The 19629-nt window shown below is 43.9% G+C and overlaps 1 pseudogene; it reads right to left on the reverse strand.

The window, feature by feature from the left end:
• Positions 1-492: 492 nt before the first annotated feature.
• On the reverse strand, positions 493-625 carry LOC141124441 (U2 spliceosomal RNA; annotated as a pseudogene).
• Positions 626-19629: the final 19004 nt, after the last annotated feature.

A 19629-nucleotide genomic window follows, 5' to 3' on the forward strand; every position in this document is an offset into this window, starting at 1 on the left:
TCCCCTGGTCCTGGCCAAAAGGCCCGGCCCAAGAGGCAGGTGCGAAAAACGTGTGTTGTGGTGAAGTGACCATGGTGCCATAAAATCAAGTGTTTTCACACCGTGACTATACGGCACCCCTGAACTGCCACTTCAGGGGCACATTCACCACTGGCTTTTCGAAAAAGCCCCAACCCCCCAGCCCAGACCACAGCAGACCCCACCACAGGCAGAAAGGATATGGAGATCAGGAAGCCAGAAAGAGTCCTTTATCAGGCTCTGCCGTCGCTCCCATCGCTCCCTCCTAATTACGTTCGGGAAGTACTAACCACTCCCCTCCCCCCGTAAGAGGGAAGTAAGCGTTCTCTCCCGAATAACTGTCCGGAGCTAGATCTGCCCCAATCCAGGCCAGAAGGCCAGGATCCCGACCCTCCGGTTCAGATCTCGTGGTTCTCCATCCCCATCAGAAGGCTTCCCTTTCGGCTACAAACCGCTCCAGGTCACCTTCACTCCAGCAGGTTTTGCATAGCAACCGCAATCCCATCTCTATTTCGCCATAGATCAGGGACGGAAGCAAGCGCCACCTCCTGGAAACTGATAAGAATAGATACTACACTTGATCTTCGCCAAAAGGCCGAGAAGCAATTAGCAATAATCACGCCTCAGTTGAACCTCATTGGCTATGATACTGCCAATGATGTCACTATACAACTTTTCCAAGACCTCTCTCCCATAACGCTCAATAGGAGCGCTGTCAGACCTCTCTTGGATGTACTAAGGGAAAAGGGAAAACCTTATAGATAGAAATTTTCTTTTGCGGTCCAGGCTACCTTTAATGGGAAACAATATCTCCTACGCACCCCTGATGACCTACCTATCTTTTGCAACAACATCCAAATCAACCTGGTGGATTTACCTGAATGGTGCCAGGAATTCCGTCTGCCTCCACCAGTGACTCCTATATCACCTTCGCCCAGAACCTCTCCCTGCAAATCCTTATGTAAAAGGAGGGAAAACTACAATCTTGCCACCCCTTCTCAAAAATCACCCAAAATAAAGGACACTCGTTAATGCTCCCCGTAATATAGCTGTCAGAGGTTAGTGACATGCTATTTAACTACACAAAAAACATTCTACAGTTTAACAATATATTTTCTGGATAAACTTGATTCTGAATTTTCTGGTTGTAAAGCATTTATTCTTTCAAAATGCGGTTCCATGAAACGCCACTAGATGGCAGCAGTGTACTAAGAATCTTTTCTGCAATATCACTTGCTTGAACTTCTACAATAACTACTGAACAAATATTCACTGTAGAGTTACCTTTATTTAAACACCTAAGAAATACAATATACATTGGGATTTAAGGAACTCACACCTCTACAGCATAAGTGTACACTAAAATACCTTAAGTTATCACAGCGGAACAATCTACAAACACCACTAACATAACGAAAGGTTTTGCTTTACTTGTGCTACTTTGTTTTTGATTATACTGAGTTGATTCTACTCTCAACGTTTGACGTACGCATAGAAATATGCATGCACTCTCGTGGACGTAGATGTCAGTAACATCATATATTATTACGTCTTTTGTAGGAACTGATGCCCTTTTGATCAGTACAGCCCTGTACTTTGATTTCATCCAAAAAGTTATATTCTATATAGATGGTCCTATGTTTTATGGACACTTTACTGTATTTATTTGCACGTGCTTGCTTGTATCTTGCAAACATGATGCACTAAATAAATAGCTAACTTCTGTGCCCCTCTCTCCTTTAGAGATAATTCCACCTTTTGGGGACTAACCAAAACACTTTGAGCCTGCATGGTCGTATATTTATATAAATACAACTCCCCCTCCTCCAAGGTATGTAACTTGACTGATACGTGTTTATATATTATATAATATATATATATATATATATATATATATATATGGAGGTGTGTACTGTTCTAAGTGTATTGTCTGTCATCCCTTTAGGATGACTTTGGATGCTTTTGACAACACTTCTTCTTCCTATATATTTTTCTAACAGGCTAGTAATAGCTGTATCCAGTGCCTTTCGATAAAGCTCCCTTGCCCTCCAGGGTGGGTCGCCTTTTTGCCAGGCTTTTGGCTTCTTGACACCCTCCGGTAAGATGTATGGGTGTTTATGCAACAGATATCTTTTATACATATATGAAATGTTACTTGCTTTATTCATACAAAGTATTCTGTAAATAATATGTATTTTCTTTATTTATTTAGTTATATGACAATCATTCTTCTATACCATCTAACTATACAAAGCTCCTGAAGAAACGGCAAAGTCCATGAAACATGTAGAGTAACTAGTATCTACATGGTTTTTGACACCCTAGTTGTTAAAGATAGGATGCAATTTTCCTGATTAGTCATAATTTGTTTTTATCTATCCTTGTAAAATGAGCTACTATATTCTCTTTTGTAATAAAATTGGCATTGGCTGCGCCAGTGATTTTAGCATCCTAGTGCATGAGTCTTCTTGGGATGATAGCTTCATGTATCCCGATGATCCCATGGGCTCACTGGAGACTCAGAGTTTTTTAACAGGGCTTCCTGATACAGTGGAAGAGCATTCGTCTAGCCCAACCAATCACGTTCACCAGCCGGATGCGCCAGAGTCTCTGGTGGTGGATGAGACAAGAAACACTAGTGCAGCATCATCCATTTGAGCCGCAGCCATGGATCATTGTTACCACAGATGCCAGCGCAGCGGGGTGGGGCGCCACCTGCGAACAACTCAAGATCCAGGGCAGATGGGAATTTCCCACTCAGGAACTAATTTCTAATATTCTGGAACTTCGAGCAGCATTCATGACATTGGCCACCTTGCTGCCTCACATACAGGGTCGCCCAGTCCTGCTCCATCTGGACAACACAGCATCAGTGTCCTATATACAGCAACAAGGCGGGACACACAGCCAATCCCTCTTGAGAGAGGTGGAACCAATCATGATATTAGCACAGCAATATCTCCCAGATTTGAGGGCCATATATATTCCAGGCTGTCAGAATTTGGAAGCGGATCGTCTATCCAGACAATTCAAGGATCCCAACGAATGGTCCCTTCACCCCGAAGTGTTCAAACAGATCATCCACGAGTGGGGGTGTCCACAACTGGATCTGTTTGCCTCATCAACCAATTACATGGTGAGCCGGTTTGTCTCCTGCTACCCTCATCTATTAGCGGAGGGGATGGACGCCTTGACCCATCCCTGAGTTGCACAACTGGCCTATGCCTTCCCTCCAATTTCTCTAATACTGAAATTCCTGAAGAGATTGTTGGCAGAGAATCTGACAGTCATTGCAATACTACCCCACTGGCGTCGCAGGCCATGGTTCTCTCTGGCAGTGGATCTCAGCGTGTGCCCACCAATCACTCTGCCGGTGACTCTTCTTCTCCTGTCACAAGGAGATATCCCACATCCGCAACCATCACAACTGGCACTTAGCTTAGCTTAGCGCTCTGGAGATTGAAAGGCAGGGGTTACAAGAGTTAGGATGTTCTCCAGAGGTTATTAGGACTTTACAAAATTCCAGAAAGGGGTCAACCAATGCCATATACTCCAGAATATGGGATAGATTCATGAGCTTTGCAGCCAGACATCAGTTTGACCCTAGTGACCCGAATGTGTCTCAAATACTGGTCTTTCCTACAAACCAGATTGGATTTGGGGCCCAGCCTAAATTCACTTAAGGTGCAGATTTCAGCCATCTCAGCTTTTACCCAAAAGAAATGGGCAGCAAACCTGCCGGTGGAACGTTTCATGAGAGCGGGACTATGCACTCCCAAGAGAAATAGGTTCCCTTAATCGGACCTGGCAGTAGTCCTCAATTTTCTAGCAAACCCTCCTTGTGCTCCCACGGAAGACTGTTCACTATGGGATATCACCTTTAAAAACGACATTCCTAACAGCCATAACTTCCGGGGAAAGGGTGTAGGAACTCCAAGCATTGGGAGCAGCCGAACCTTATACCATATTCTTCCCATACAGGGTTGTGCTAAGACCATTGGATCACTTTGTCCCAAAAGTGGAATCATTATTTCACCTCTCCCATGAATGGGTGCTTCCAGCCTTCCCAGCAGAAGCAGATGCTGGCCTGCATGAGTTGGACATTCCCAAAGTCCTTAAAGCCTATCTCCAGGCTACTTCTTCATTCAGATGTTCTGACAGACTTTTTATTATACCTATTTTTTAAAGGGAAAGAGGCCTCGGCCAGAACTATCTTGGCCTGAATTGTAAAAACGATTCACCGGGCATATAGAAGGACCCTCTGGAGATGGTTAGAGCTCATTCAATCAGGGCGATGTCTTCTTCTTGGGCAGCGCCGGCAGGAATGTTCCTGGAGACAGTATGCAAAGCGGCATCACATGTTCCTGAAACACTACAGGGTGGATCCAGCAGCTCTTACTACAGTAGAGTGTGGGAGGAGCTTCTATGTCTATTGTTAAATAAAGACTAAGTTTTCAGCATTAAACCCCCCCTCTCAAAAGCTCATTATTTATCAAATGCCATGTTGGCGTCAGGAAAATGGAAAATTGTATCAAATATTTACCATAATTTTTCTTTCCTGATGCCGATACATGGCATATATATGGAGAATGGGGGAGGTAGCTTTCAGTTAGACTTTTATAGAGCTAAACAGGTCCTGTGGGTGGATATAGAGACAGAGCTATATCATATGTATGCTGCCATGTATTGGAGTCAGGAAAGGAAAATTACAGTAAGTATTTGATACAATTTTCCTTTTTACAGATCATGGCAACACATTCCCTCACTCCAATACACTACTTTCTAAAAAAATTTAAATATTGCTCATGTCCCATAAACTCGCTTACACAATCAACCAAAAACCAAAAACACCTGCGCCTCTTCCTTCTCTACCTTACTCAACCCATGCATCATCATTACTCACACCTTATCCACTCCAGTCAGTCCCCTTATTTTCTCCATTGCCTTCCATAGTTCTCTTTCATAGTCAGTATACTGACTAGGGTTGTTCCGATACTAGAATCGGTATCGGCACCGATACCGAGCATTTGCCCAAGTACTTGTACTTGGGCAAATGCTCCCGATGCTTCCGCCAATACCTGTACAGTCAGTAGTGATCGGCGTGTGGGGGAGTTACAAGCTTCTCCCCCCCGCGGCTTTCAGCTGCTTAGTGACATACAGCGGTGATCAGTGCTTGTAACTCCCCCACACGCAATCACCGCTGAATGTCACCTCATCCTCCATGCCCCCTCCATTCCTCTGTCCCCCTCCGCTGTCCCCCTCCGTTCCTCTGTCCCTCTGTCTTCCTCTGTCCCCCTCCATTGTGCTGTCCCTCTCCGCTGTGTGAATGGACAAAGTCAGCTGACTCTGTCCATTCACATAACTGAAACATTGTAATCTCCTGTGATTACGATGTCTCAGTTTATGAATGGAGAGGAGCCGCTGTCTTCTCTCCATTCATTCTCAGTGTAGCTGAGGCTGCAGAGAAAGGGACAGGGGAATCTCTATCCTCGGTCTCTTTCTCTGTCTCAAGGGGGAGATATCAGGGGTCTGTTAAGACCTCTGATATCTCACCAAAGCCCCCGAACAGGGCTGATTTAAAAAAAAACAAAAAAACATTGCAATAAAGAATAAAAAAAAATATTATTGTAAAAAATAATAAATGTAAATAAAAAAAAACACAGACACCGTTCTCCCCCCCCCCCTAAAAAAAAAAAAAAAAAAAAAAAAACCACAAAAAAAAACACAAAACACTGTCACATGACATTAGAAAAAAAGTATCGGTAATCGGTATCGGCGAGTACTTGAAAAAAAGTATCGGTACTTGTACTCGGTCCTAAAAAAGTGGTATCGGGACAACCCTATGGTTTCAAGGAGTTTATGAGGTGCAGAGCACTATACAGAGGTCACATTGATGATGAATTGTACCACCTTTGGCTGCCGGAGGCGCCCTCGCATAGTATTTAAAAGTTATGCAAAAAAGAAACGCCAAAGCTATGGTTCACATGTATTTTGGAATAATGAAATATTCGAGTAAATGGTTTGGCTTATTACTTTCATACTGTTTTACTTTTTCTGTGTTGTCCTTCCCTTTCCTTTTTGTATGTTTCCTTTTTTCCTTTCATATGTGGCACAGCTATTATTATCCCAGAGTTGGACTTGAATTTTAACAGGAATTTTTTGCAAGGGATGCGTTTGTTGTAGAAAAAAAAAAAAAAGGTTTTACTTGCATTTTAGGCACGTTACCAACTCTATGTAACATGTTTTTTTAAGCAACACATCTAGCAGGTTACCAAAGAATCCGCTCTCTAATAGTCTGCAAAACTTGGAGAGAACCTAAATTCTCAATTGCTCAGCGAGCATATCTTCCGTATCGCCACAGCACAGTAGATCCTCTCTCTCATCTTGCCCCCTGGTGCACCACCCCTGACCATCTCTCTTCCACAGACTATGGACCTGCTAAAAGATCTCTAATTTCTGGGACCAGGTATTACAGTTTATTGACCGATTCCAGCAAAAAACTCCTACTGAAGGACCCCTTGCTTTGTCTCTTTAGTTGTGACACTCTGCCTGGCTCACCGTCCACATCCAGCTGTGACTCTTTCCCTCAGTGGGCCCACATCTGCCTCTTAGCGCCTCACAGAGCCATCATGCAAGCCTGGATACATCCCACTCCGCCTCAGATTGCATCAGTGAAACAAATGCTTCAAGCCCTATTTCTCATGGAAAAATTGGACACCATCACTCAAAATTTTAAATCTTTAAAGCGCTTTATTACTAGATGGTGACGCTACATGGACCGCTCCTTCTCATCAGAAGAAATTTCTCTACACATGAAATCCTTTTGTTTTGCAGACTGGTATTTACGTGCTGACCTTGCCAATACATTAGGCAAACTTAGAATCAAGGATACCTCTCACTCTGACCTTCCCCCTTAGACATTCCACTTGCTCTGATTTGTAACTGTCTTTTCATTAGAGACGTACACATATCTGCAACCTATCGTTTATTTAGTCATTGTGATCATAAGCTTCCACTCCTCAGGTCATTTCTTTGGTAGATCCCGAGATTTGTTACTTAAACCTAACCAGATACCTTGTTCTCAGATATTATATGATTATCACTGCTTTCAAGTTTTACTGTTTTGTCTATCCAGCTCTATTGTCTTACATTGTGAAGGCCATGTTATATGCCTTACACCTTCACAAACATCTTATTCTTCATATGGATTTTGAAGGCCATTCTATATTACTTCTGTACTAACAAAACTTTAAAACCTCAATAAACATTTGGGAAAAAAAAATGCAATTAGATAAAAAAAATTCTCTGTGCAGCAGCTCCCCTTAGCCCCCTTAATACTTACCCGAACCCCATCTCGATCCAGCGATGTTGCATGAGAGACTCTGCTGTCCGGGACTCTTCCTCCTAATAGGCTGAAACACACAGCAGGCACAATTGGCTTCCACTGATGTCAAAGTAAGTGAGCCAATAAAGAGAGAGTGGGCAGGGCTAAGCCACGGCTCCCTATCTGAATAGGACACACAGAACAGCAGATCGGCTCGGATGCCCCCATAGCAAACTGCTTACTGTGGGGGCACTCGGCAGGAGGGAGTGGCCAGGAGTGCAGACGAGGGACCCAAGGAAAGGAGGATCGGGGCTGCTCTGTGCAAAACCACTGCAAAGAGCAGGTAGGTATAACATGTTTGTTATATTTAAAGTAAAAAGAACAATACTTTAGTATCACTTTAATGCATTGATCAGAAGGTTACAGTCATGAGTTCTCATTGGAAATGTAAGACCAAACAATATTACAGTGAACATTTGCTCCTGAGAGAAATTTATAGGTTTGTAATAATATTTTAGAATGTTCAATGAAATGTACCTGAGGTTTAGGTGATCAGGAAATGGTTTGTGGAAATAAAAATGAGTCATACAGTATCTCACAAAAGTGAGTACACCCCTTCCATCTTTGTAAATATTTTATTATGCCTATTCATGTGACAACACTGAAGAAACACTTTGCTACAATGTAAAGTAGTGAGTGTACAGCTTGTATAACAGTGTAAATTTGCTGTACCCTCAAAATAACTCAACAGCCATTAACGTCTAAACCGCTGGCAACAAAAGTGAGTTCCCCCGGCCCATGCGTGGCACCTGATGATGGCGGACGTGTAGTTTGTCTGCTCCCATCCCACCATACACCCTGCAACATTCTCTTTCTCACTTAATCTCACACACATACTTACATACTTTACCACCAGAAATTTCTCAATACTCACCATACCTTTCCCGCCATTCATTACTCCTTTCATTACTTTCTCTCTTTTCAACTTCTCCATCTTAGACGACCAAAAAAAGGAAAAACACACTCTCACAATTTGTTTCATCACACTATCTGGAGCTGGAAACACATAATATAAAAATAACAAAATCGGAATCACAACAGCCTTCACAATCAACACCTTCCCTTCCAACGATAAAGTCCTTAAAGACCAAAAATCTATTTTCTTTCTTACTTTCACCAGCGCATCCTGCCAACTCTCTCTCCCATACAAATCAGAATCAAACTTAACACCTAAAATCCTCACTCCTCCCTCACAAAACTTCCAACCACACTGTTCAATCCCCCTCCATACACCAAACAATTTGCACTCACTTTTCCCCATATTCACACAGAAACCACTTGCCATACAAAAAATCTCAATCAACAACTTCACTCTTTTTAGCCTTGCCATATCTCTACAAATCACTGTAACATCATCCATATATCCTATTACTTTCAAAACCCTGCCACCACTCCCTGGATCCTCCACCCCTCTCACACACTTATCTTTCATCAACATCCTTAACAAAGGTTCAATCACACAAATAAACAACACGGGTGATAACGGGCAACCCTGTCTCACACCCAACCTAATGCTTATATCACTCGTCATCCACCCATTCACCAAAACCTTACTTACCATACCTCTATACAAACACTTAATCCACCCAATCAACACCTCAGGTAACCCCATTCTCCTCAACACTTTAAACATAAAATCATGCGACACTCTGTCATACGCTTTTTCAAAATCCACAGCCAACACAGCCACTTCCTGCTTCCTCTCCTTACAAAACCATAACACATCCCTCAAGCTCACCAAACTTTCTGCAATAGACCTCTCAGGCACCGCACACGCTTGCTCCTCCCCCACCAATTTCTCCACCACCGCACGCAACCTATTCGCCAATACCTTCGCCACCACCTTATAATCTACATTCAACAATGATATAGGCCTCCAATTTTTCAACTCTCGCTTATCACCTTTTTTATACAACAAAACAATCACGCTTTTTAACATAGATTCAGGCATCCTTCCCTCTTCCAAAACTTTCATCACCATCTCATACACGCAGTCACCAATCACCTCCCAAAACGTACAATAAAACTCAACTGGCAAACCATCACTCCCAGGCGTCTTACCTTTCTTCATACTCCCCAGACATTCATCAACTTCACCTTTACTCACTTTCTCCCCTAACATACTCTTATCCCCTGTATCCAGACACATCTCCACCTGCTCCAACACTTCCTTCTCAACCCTCTCATCCCTCTTCTTTTCCATATATAAATCGGAATAAAACTTCCAGATTTCATCTCCCAACCTCTTTTTTCCACTTACCACCTGTCCATTCTCATCCAGCACATTTGACAAATCCACCTTCCCACCATATACCTAAGAAAAACCACGTACACTTCTCATCCTTCTCCTTCACCACCATCCTTGCTTGTGACATAATCTCTCTCCCCCTCCGCTCCATAAAAATTCTCAATTTTCCTCTTGCTTCCACCAACTCACACCCCACATTCTCTCCCCATTCCCTTAGTACTTCCAAATATTCCAATCTCTTCAGCCACCATTCATACACTTCACGTTCCTTTTTCGCAATCTCACAACCCTTTCTTACAAAAAACATCTTAGTCTGACCTTTCACCCACTCCCACAACTCAATCACACTTAAAAAATCATTCCTCCTCTTTTTAAGTTTCCCAAAAAACTCAACATAATCTCTTTTCACACCCTCATCTTCCAATAATTCCACATTCAGCTTCCACACACCTTTATCATACGTTACCTCCGATTCCATACTCACAACACACTCGATCCGACCATGGTCCGAGAAAGGCTCCCGCTGAATCATAAAGGATTCCGGCTGCAAATTTTTTGAAACAAAACAAAAATCAATTCTAGATTTAAAAGTACCCTTATCACTAAAATAAGAAAATCCACCACCTTCACCCACATCCCTTAACCCAAACAACTGCAAAATCTCACCCAACTCCTTCCCAGATTTATCAACATTCCCACCACCACCCCCACCCCCACACCTATCCCCACTACGTAAAATACAATTAAAATCCCCCAACACAATAATAGGATCCCTCCCCCCCAGAAAAAACTTCATCTTCTCAAACAGATCCAACCTCCCCTTTTTATCAACTGGTGCATACAAACAAAATAACTTAAAACAAACACCCCCATACTCCAAAGTAACAAACAAACATCGTCCCACCTCCACCTCCACCTTCCTTAAAATCTTAATTTTATTATTTTTAATCAGAATCCCCACGCCACTATTCCTGCTCCGACCCAACGACCATACCGCATCCCCCCGGGTCCATCTTGCAGTATATGGTTCCTCCCTCATATTGCAGTCCTGCAAGCAAAAAATATCGTCAGCATAACCAGATAAGATGTTAAAAATTGCTGCCCGTCTAGATGCCGTCCCAATACTTCTGCAATTTAGGGAAGATACCCGTAAGCGCATTGAAAATTAAGAAGGGATCACATTCCTGTCATGATTTTTTCTTTTTCCCACTTTTATCCCGGGCCCTAGTCCTTGGTCCCACCCCCGGCCCAAGGCTCACCCCGCCAGATTTTTTCTTTGCCTTCCCCTTTGGCACCCTGCAGTACTCTATCACCTTCTGCAGTTCGGACACCTGACCAGTGCTCACATAGGATGGCGCCTGCGAGGAGTCCGAGTCGATCACCACATCCAATGCTTCAGGGTCTGGAGAGTCCGGGAAGGAGCCTATGACCTGGGAGGACTCAGCCATCTTTCTTTTTAGGGAGAGTTGCCCCACCTCCATTTCCTCCTCCTCCTCTGAGCCCTCCGATTCCTCACCGCTCCCCTCCGACTCCCCCTCGGCCAGGAGGTGCCCAGGGACACTCTCCTCATGTACAGGAGAGGCCCCCTCCTCCCTTACGGTGTCAACAGGGGAGGGACCTGGCTCACCCTCCATAGGTGGGCAGACATCAGCCCGCACCACCACTTCCTCGGGCATCTCCTTGTTCGTCCTCTCCGTGAGGCGATCGCGGCGATCGAGTCCGTGGGACCCACAACCCGACTCACGGAGATCGCGGCAGGCACACGGCGGCAAATTCAAGGTAATGTACGGGTACGTTACTTTGCGCAGCCGTGCCATTCTGCCGACGTATATCTACAGGAGCCGGTCGAGAACCGGTTAATTACGGAAATAAATCGCCTTCTATGTCAATGAGAAGATTGCCCTCTGTCTATTCTAGGTAGGATAAATGTCCTCAAGATGCCTATACTCCCAAAACTCTTGTACCTTTTTGAAACCCTGCCAATAAACAGTCCCAACTCAAAAATATTCAAAAATCTTTTACTAAATTTATTTGGGTAATAAAGCTCATCGGATCACTAGCACTGTAATGTTTGCTCTTCGTTCCCATTGGGGGGCTGGGACCCCAGACATCACCAAATACTAGGCTACCCATCTTAGAGCGGCCATCTCCTTGACAGTACGTTTTGCAACAGATGGTCAGAGTTAGAGCTGAGCATAACAAGTCCTGTGCGTCTCTGTTCCATGCTCTGGTCTGATCTAACTACCTCTCTCTCTGTTAAGAAATATATGTCTGGGACCGATGTTGTTTACTTTATCCATTCTGGAAGAAATGTTCCAAAAAGTTCTCTTTTCTCCATGCCCACCTCTCCTAAATATACTATTCAACCTGGATATTCCAGATAGCTTACCCTACCAGCAACATATTCCCATGGTCACAGGTGCGTATTTTTCAGCTCCGTCACCTTTTCACCCTGTGACTAGTAAGTTGCTTTCGTTCTAGGAGCTCCGCAACAAAATCTTTTTTTTCCCCTCTTACCTTCAATTTAAACATTACTTTTACTCGAAATAACCTTCCCTATCCCTGGAAAAGCCTAATGCCTTCGAAGTATTATGTGCCCAGGGCCCATATATACCTGGCCTCCATATCCTCTATATACAAAATCCTTCATGAATCTACTCCACCTACGGTAAGCTCTCATGCTTATATGCGGAAATAGGCCAAAATCATTCATATACCTATTTCTCTTCCTCAATGGCAAAAGATATTGGACTCAATATCAAAAGCTTCCAGATGCGTGGAGCAGAGAGAGACAGCTTATAAAATCCTGTTTTGGTATAGGACTCCAAAAGCTATTCATAAATATGACCCCTCCGTGTCCCAGAATTGTTGGAGATGCCTTCAAGACGTAGGTACACACTATTATATCTTTTGGGATTGCCCGATGATCCTACCTTTTTGGATCCCGGTCCAATCTCCCCTCCAAAAACTTTTTGGGATAGATTTCCCTTTAGACCCGGTCCATTACCTATTGGGCCTTCCAGTCCCCGAGGTCCCTAAATATATAAAGATATTGACGTCTGATATCTTATTAGCTGCCAAAAGAGTAATTCCCACCCGTTGGTTATCCTCTAATTCTCCTACACAACTCCAATTGATACAGACCATAGCACACATACACAGAATGGAACATATGACAGCAGTTATTCATGACTCCCTACCCCAAGTCTCAAAGATATGGGATCCTTGGGATAACTCGATTTAATTCACGTGGATGCACTTTAACCACTGGACGACCGCCGCACGACGATATACGTCCTCAGAGCGGCACAGGCAGGCAAAAGGACATACATATAAGTCCTTGCCTTCCCGCGGGTGGGGGGTCCGATCGGACCCCCCCCGGTGCCAGCGGCAGTCGCCTTTGGTCTGGGAGTGTTCAGTGATGAGGGGGAGGCAATCCCATCGTGGATGCCCCCCCTCGCGATCGCTCCCAGCCAATGAGAATCCTCCCCTGCCTGTGTGTAGTACACACAGGCAGGGGATGTGATGTCATCTCTCCTCGGCTCGGCAGTTTCCGTTCCGGCGCCGAGGAGAGAAGACTTCACTGTGAGACTGTGAGTGCACTAAACACACACACAGTAGAACATGCCAGGCACACTTTACACCCCCCCTTTACCCACCGACCTCCCCCCCCGATCACCCCTCCCCCCCCCCCTGTCATACTGACACCAAGCAGTTTTTTTTTTTTTTGATTACTGCATGGTGTCAGTTTGTGACAGTTACTGTGTTAGGGCAGTTACTGTTAGCCCCCTTTAGGTCTAGGGTACCCCCCTAACCCCCCTAATAAAGTTTTAACCCCTTGATCACCCCCTGTCGCCAGTGTCACTAAGCGATCATTTTTCTGATCGCTGTATTAGTGTCGCTGGTGACGCTAGTTAGGGACGTAAATATTTAGGCTCGCCGTCAGCGTTTTATAGCGACAGGGCCCTTCCATATATTATCTAATAAATGTTTTAACCCCTTGATTGCCCCCTAGTTAACCCTTTCACCACTGATCACCGTATAACTGTTACGGGTGACGCTGGTTAGTTCGTCTATTTTTTTATAGTGTCAGGGCACCGCCGTTTATTACCGAATAAAGGTTTAGCCCCCTGATTGCCCGGCGGTGATATGCATCGCCCCAGGCAGCGTCAGATTAGCGCCAGTACCGCTAACACCCACGCACGCAGCATATGCCTCCCTTAGTGGTATAGTATCTAAACGGATCAATATCTGATCTGATCAGATCTATACTAGCGTCCCCAGCAGTTTAGGGTTCCCAAAAACGCAGTGTTAGCGGGATCAGCCCAGATACCTGCTAGCACCTGCGTTTTGCCCCTCTGCCCGGCCCAGCCCAGCCCACCCAAGTGCAGTATTGATCGATCACTGTCACTTACAAAACACTAAACGCATAACTGCAGCGTTCGCAGAGTCAGGCCTGATCCCTGCGATCGCTAACAGTTTTTTTGGTAGCGTTTTGGTGAACTGGCAACCACCAGCGGCCTAGTACACCCCGGTCGTAGTCAAATCAGCACTGCAGTAACACTTGGTTACGTGGCGAGTCCCATAAGTGCAGTTCAAGCTGGTGAGGTGGCAAGCACAAGTAGTGTCCCGCTGCCACCAAGAAGAAGACAAACAGAGGCCCTTCCTGCTGCATTCGCCAATCCTAATAATTGGGAACCCACCACTTCTGCAGCACCCGTACTTCCCCCATTCACATCCCCAACCAAATGCAGTCGGCTGCATGAGAGGCATTTTCTTTATGTCCTCCCGAGTACCCCTACCCAACGAACCCCCCCAAAAAAGATGTTGTGTCTGCAGCAAGCGCGGATATAGGCGTGACACCCGCTATTATTGTCCCTCCTGTCCTGACAATCCTGGTCTATGCATTGGTGAATGTTTTGAACGCTACCATTCACTAGTTGAGTATTAGCGTAGGGTACAGCATTGCACAGACTAGGCGCACTTTCACAGGGTCTCCCAAGATACTGGAACCGGTTACAGTTATAAAAGTTAGTTACAAAAAAAAGAGTAAAAAAAAAAAATATACATATATATATATATAAAATAAAATAAAATAGTTGTCGTTTTATTGTTCTCTCTCTCTATTCTCTCTCTATTTTTCTGCTCTTTTTTACTGTATTCTATTCTGCAATGTTTTATTGTTATTATGTTTTATCATGTTTGCTTTTCAGGTATGCAATTTTTTATACTTTACCGTTTACTGTGCTTTATTGTTAACCATTTTTTTGTCTTCAGGTACGCCATTCACGACTTTGAGTGGTTATACCAGAATGATGCCTGCAGGTTTAGGTATCATCTTGGTATCATTCTTTTCAGCCAGCGGTCTGCGTTCATGTAAAAGCAATCCTAGCGGCTAATTAGCCTCTAGACTGCTTTTACAAGCAGTGGGAGGGAATGCCCCCCCCCCCACCGTCTTCCGTGTTTTTCTCTGGCTTTCCTGTCTCAACAGGGAACCTGAAAATGCAGCCGGTGATTCAGCCAGCTGACCATAGAGCTGATCAGAGACCAGAGTGGCTCCAAACATCTCTATGGCCTAAGAAACCGGAAGCTACGAGCATTTCATGACTTAGATTTCGCCGGATGTAAACAGCGCCATTGGGAAATTGGGAAAGCATTTTATCACACCGATCTTGGTGTGGTCAGATGCTTTGAGGGCAGAGGAGAGATCTAGGGTCTAATAGACCCCAATTTTTTCAAAAAAGAGTACCTGTTACTACCTATTGCTATCATAGGGGATATTTACATTCCCTGAGCTAACAATAAAAATGATTAAAAAAAAAAAATGAAAGGAACAGTTTAAAAATAAGATAAAAAAGCAAAAAAATAATAAAGAAAAAAAAAAAAAAAAAAAAAAGCACCCCTGTCCCCCCCTGCTCTCACGCAAAGGCGAACGCAAGCGTCGGTCTGGCGTCAAATGTAAACCGCAATTGCACCATGCATGTGAGGTGTCACCGCGAACGTCAGATCGAGGGCAGTAATTTTAGCAGTAGACCTCCTCTGTAAATCTAAAGTGGTAACCTGTAAAGGCTTTTAAAGACTTTTAAAAATGTATTTAGTTTGTCACCGCTGCACGTTTGTGTGCAATTTTAAAGCATGTCATGTTTGGTATCCATGTACTCGGCCTAAGATCATCTTTTTTATTTCATCAAACATTTGGGCAATATAGTGTGTTTTAGTGCATTAAAATTTAAAAAAGTGTGTTTTTTCCCCAAAAAATGCGTTTGAAAAATCGCTGCGAAAATACTGTGTGAAAAAAAAATGAAACACCCACCATTTTAATCTGTAGGGCATTTGTTTTAAAAAAATATATAATGTTTTGGGGTTCAAAGTAATTTTCTTGCAAAAAAAAATAATTTTTTCATGTAAACAAAAAGTGTCAGAAAGGGCTTTGTCTTCAAGTGGTTAGAAGAGTGGGTCATGTGTGACATACCCTGTTTCCCCAAAAATAAGACCTAGCATGATTGTCGGTGATGGCTGCAATATAAGCTCTACCCCCCAAATAAGCCCTACCCTGTTTCCCCAAAAATAAGCCCTACCCTTAAAATAAGACCTACAAGGACTTTAACTAGGCCTTATTTGGAGGGTAGGGCTTATATTGCAGCCATCACCGACAATCACGCTAGGTCTTATTTTCGGGGAAACAGGGTAAGCTTCTAAATGTTGTGCATAAAATGCCAGGACAGTTTAAAACCCCCCAAATGACCCCATTTTGGAAAGTAGACACCCCAAGCTATTTGCTGAGAGTCATGTCGAGTCCATGGAATATTTTATATTGTGACACAAGTTGCGGGAAAGAGACAATTTTTTTTTTTTGCACAAAGTTGTCACTAAATGATATATTGCTCAAACGTGCCATGGGAATATGTTAAATTACACCCCAAAATACATTCTGTTGCTTCTCCTGAGTACGGGGATACCACATGTGTGAGACTTTTTGGGAGCCTAGCCGCGTACGGGACCCCGAAAACCAAGCACCGCCTTCAGGCTTTCTAAGGGCGTAAATTTTTGATTTCACTCTTCACTGCCTATCACAGTTTCGGAGGCCATGGAATGCCCAGGTGGCACAAACCCCCCCCAAATGACCCCATTTTGGAAAGTAGACACCCCAAGCTATTTGCTGAGAGGTATAGTGAGTATTTTGCAGACCTCACTTTTTGTCACAAAGTTTTGAAAATTGAAAAAAGAAAAAAATGTTTTTTCTTGTTTTTCTTCATTTTCAAAAACAAATGAGAGCTGCAAAATACTCACCATGCCTCTCAGCAAATAGCTTGGGGTGTCTACTTTCCAAAATGGGGTCATTTGGGGGGGTTTTGTGCCATCTGGGCATTTTATGGCCTTCAAAACTGTGATAGGTAGTGAGGAGTGAAATCAAAAATTTACGCCCTTAGAAATCCTGAAGGCGGTGATTGGTTTTCAGGGCCCCGTACGCGGCTAGACTCCCAAAAAGTCCCACACATGTGGTATCCCCGTACTCAGGAGAAGCAGCTGAATGTATTTTGGGGTGCAATTCCACATAGGCCCATGGCCTGTGTGAGCAATATATCATTTAGTGACAACTTTTTGTAAATATTTTTTTTTTGTCATTATTCAATCACTTGGGACAAAAAAAATAAATATTCAATAGGTTCAACATGCCTCTCAGCAATTTCCTTGGGGTGTCTACTTTCCAAAATGGGGTCATTTGGGGGGGGTTTGTACTGCCCTGCCATTTTAGCACCTCAAGAAATGACATAGGCAGTCATAAACTAAAAGCTGTGTAAATTCCAGAAAATGTACCCTAGTTTGTAGACACTATAACTTTTGCGCAAACCAATAAATATATGCTTATTGACTTTTTTTTTTACCAAAGACATGTGGCCGAATACATTTTGGCCTAAATGTATGACTAAAATTGAGTTTATTGGATTTTTTTCTATAACAAATAGTAGAAAAAATTTTCGGTCTTTTTCCGTTTATAGCGCAAAAAATAAAAATGGCAGAGGTGATCAAATACCATAAAAAGAAAGCTCTATTTGTGGGAAGAAAAGGACACACATTTCGTTTGGGTACAGCATTGCATGACCGCGCAATTAGCAGTTAAAGCGACGCAGTGCCAAATTGGAAAAAGTCCTCTGGTCCTTAGGCAGCATAATGGTCCGGGGCTGAAGTGGTTAATCTATATAAAGTGGTGTTTGGTGCACTTTAATTTGAGTATTCACGATACAGACACACTCCACGGATACACTATAATATAGTACGTCAAACTTGCAGTAACGCACAGATCTATATGGCGGTAAACTTGCAGTAACACACAGAACTATATGGTGTTAAACTTGCAGTAACAAAATTTAACTTACAGCGTTAAACTTGCAGTAATGCACAGAACCTGTACGGCGTTAAACTTGCAGTAATGCACAGAACTAGATGGCGTTAAACTTGCAGTAACGCAATGAAATATGTATGTGGTTCAATTTGCAGTAGCTAAATGAACTTTACAGCGTTAAACTTGCAGTAACGCACAGAACTATATGGCGTTAAACTTGCAGTAACGCAATAAAATATACTGTGTTAACGGTCACTACACTCACAATGACTGAACTATTCCTACATTGACACTAATGTAAAGATGAATGGTCGCACTACACTCACAGGGAACTATCCCTAGATGCACACTAAACTGATATTCTACACCAACAATAGAATCAGAACACTAAAGCACACTCTCTCCAAGCCGCTATCACACTACAAATAGCCGCTATGGAAAGAATACTTTTATAGTGTTGGGTGGGATTAAGAGATATAAGCCATAATTGGATACAGTCATCATGACAGCATCCAATCATGGCTCTGACAGTGCTCTGATCAGGCGAAGCTTTCATTGATTCAGCCAATCAGGGCTTTCAATACACTGTGCGGCGGCGCAGTGCATTGTGGTCGTTCTGTGGGCTTAACAAACAGTCGAACTACCCTATAATTCAGTTGTTCGGAGAACTTCCGAACGGCCAATGCTCGGGCCGAACCGTTCACCCATCCTTAGTTCACAGTAAGGCCTGGTTCACACTAGTGCAATTTAGATGCGATTTCAGTCACACAGAAGTGTATGCTGGCTGCTAGGGAATCTATTGTTGCTTGAATGGGATATATCTTATGTTGCTGAGAGACAATTGTTGCTGGGAAGGATCTACTGTTGAGGGAGTGGTTTATTGTTGCTGGCTGCTAGAAGGTCTATTGATGCTGGCTATTGGGAGTCTATTGTTGCTGGGGGTTTTCATTGCTGCAAGCTACAGGGGATCTATTTTACTGCCTTTCTTGTTATTAACAAATTCCATACAAATTACTTAGCACCACAACATGATACTTGGCTCTGTATTCTCTAAAAAGGGGCATTACTGAGTGGTGGGCAGTGGCGGTGTGTCCATCAGGGGCTCTCGGGCTCTCCCCAGCCACCCCCTCTGTGTACTATGGATAGATTCATGCACTGCATGAATCCATCCATGGGTGCTGTAGCCACCCCCTATTCAGGCGTCTGGCCCCTTTTCCAGCGCCGGGCGCCTGAATTACAGCAGCGGGGGGGTTTTAAAGCACCTGATTAGAGCCATAGGCTCTAATAGGCGTAAAAAAAAGGTGCACTGCGAGCGCAAACCATTGCGCTCGCAGTGCACCCGGGTGTGTTAGCAGAACCGCCTCTCAGCCAAATCAGGAGGCCTGGATGTAATACCGGGCACCTGATTGGCGCCAAGGAATACAGGAAGAAGACACGCACGGATGAGTCGGAGGACACAGCATCCATCACCGTGGTACCGTCCCACAGCTCGCCATCTAACCAGCTGCCTGACACACCACCATGATGGGGTAATTGCCGGGCAGACAGCGGGCGGGGTGGGGTGGGGGGGGGGCACAGTGGCTGCATATTATGGGCACAAAGGCTGCAATTGATGGAGCACAGTTGGCTGCATTT

Source organism: Aquarana catesbeiana, linkage group LG01 (genome assembly GCF_042186555.1).
Source record: "Aquarana catesbeiana isolate 2022-GZ linkage group LG01, ASM4218655v1, whole genome shotgun sequence".
NCBI lineage: Eukaryota > Metazoa > Chordata > Amphibia > Anura > Ranidae > Aquarana > Aquarana catesbeiana.